The 1,878-nt window shown below is 38.6% G+C and overlaps 1 non-coding gene across 1 annotated transcript; it reads right to left on the bottom strand.

Moving 5' to 3' along the window:
* Nucleotides 1-1,490: 1,490 nt before the first annotated feature.
* LOC122551208 (U6 spliceosomal RNA) lies at nucleotides 1,491-1,597 on the bottom strand. The gene has a single exon (XR_006312057.1). It is a non-coding gene; the product is annotated as a U6 spliceosomal RNA (small nuclear RNA).
* Nucleotides 1,598-1,878: the final 281 nt, after the last annotated feature.

Raw genomic sequence — 1,878 nt, forward strand, 5'->3', positions numbered from 1 at the left:
TGCTCCTCAGTGCCTTTTTAATTTGTTAACACTCTTGTATAGAGAGCTCATGAGGAGTCGTCTAGACTTGAAACATTAGCTTGCTCTCTCTCCACGGATGCTGCCTGACCCACTGTGATCTCCAGTGAGTTTTATTTTCAGTACAGATTCCAGCATCTACAGCAATTTGCTCAAAAAATGGGCACTTTCCTTGATTTGCATTGAATCAGTTTTCAAATCTGCTTTATTTATTATCATTAGATTTCTTCACATTCACAGGTGAACTGAGAACAGGTTGCACATTATTATGTATATTCTCTCTTAAAATATAACAGTGTCTTTTGGGGTGTCCTGAAATAGTGACAGTCCAAGTTAATACTGGTATTTTTCCAACATTATAACAACAACAACAACACTACAAAGAGCAGCATTCTCACTGTTTGTAGGATGCTCTTTGGAGTTAATGCCATTTGCCTGTATCAGCTGTGGATAACAAAACAAATCACAGGAAAGCAGGAGGTGACTGTATGAATTAGTATTAATGTAGCATTGACATTTTCATCCAACTGACTGAAAGAAATAGTACATCTGAAATGCAAATTCACAATTCCACTGCCCTGGAATGCCAACCGCGACTCTGGATTGATGTTTGGTGAATAGTGTTTAAATTCAAATCCTCTGTATTTTGAGGTGGCAATGCTATCTCCACCTCATGTATAAGATGCGAAGGTTTTGGGAGATCAGAGGTCAGAAAAGCACTTGAAAGGGAAAGGGGTTGTAGCTTGGACTCGATCTGCTTGAGCATCGAGATACCATCGGAACAAGATGTGACCCAAAATATTCAGGACGTATAGGGATGTGAGCAAAAATAGAAATTGCTGGAAAAGCTCAGCAGGACTGGCAGCATCTGTGGAGAGAAGTCAGACTTAATGTTTTTGCTCGATTGACCCTTCCTCAGTTCTGACATGCTGCCAGAACTGCTGATCTTTTCCAGCAATTTTTATTTTTACCTCCGATTTCCAGCATCCACAGTTCTTTCAGTTTTTAATTAGGGATGTGAGCAATTCTGTAAGAATCCTGCAATGTTAATGATGTTGCCAAATAATCAAGTTTCAATTTCACATGATTTGAGAAGCATTATCATGCTATCATCTAATTTTCTCCTTTCTAGTTTACAAGCCTTCCTGTGTCATATCTTATTCCTGGAACTATTTTTTGACATTATTGCCTATACCCTTTCTATATTTCATTGTCATGCCATGAGCAATTGGCCAAAAGCGTTTTGTGAAACTTCAAAAACATTTTTGGTTTAATGCTCAATGTCCCTCGATATAATGTCCAGAAACTTGCTGGTTTCTTCCACTGACTTTATCTACTGTGCTTTCAGTTTTTATTATTTCACCTATTTTCCTAATCAACCTGCTTGGAAATGTTATCAAACACCTCTGGTGCAGGTGGGACTTGAACCTCGGCTTCCCAGTCGAGGGATAGGGACACTACAACTGCATTACCAAAACATGGAAGGCTTTGTGAATTTACGTGGCATCCATGTGCAGGTGCCATGCTAATTTCGTATGTATTGCTCCCATTCTAGTACATGGGCTGCAGAAGCGAGCATGTCAAGATCAATACTGCCATATTGTTGTAATGTGTGTAAAGAGCTAGGATCTAAATGAAACATTCATCAAGGTTGCAATCCTAACTCTGAATCCATGGTACAAATGCGGCTGCACTTAAAAAGATGATCCTAAAGAGAATAAAGCATTTGGATCTACAGGTTGTTCTGCTATAACACACGTTTCATTAATGATTGACAAATTGGAGATACTGTTTCTAAAGTGCAAAGTTTAAAAGTGTATATTATAACACGATTCCAGCCCCATTAGTTTAAATGGTGAT

This window comes from Chiloscyllium plagiosum, unplaced genomic scaffold (genome assembly GCF_037043375.1).
Source record: "Chiloscyllium plagiosum isolate Xiang-an unplaced genomic scaffold, Cpla_swu_hap1 HiC_scaffold_6, whole genome shotgun sequence".
NCBI classification, from domain to species: domain Eukaryota; kingdom Metazoa; phylum Chordata; class Chondrichthyes; order Orectolobiformes; family Hemiscylliidae; genus Chiloscyllium; species Chiloscyllium plagiosum.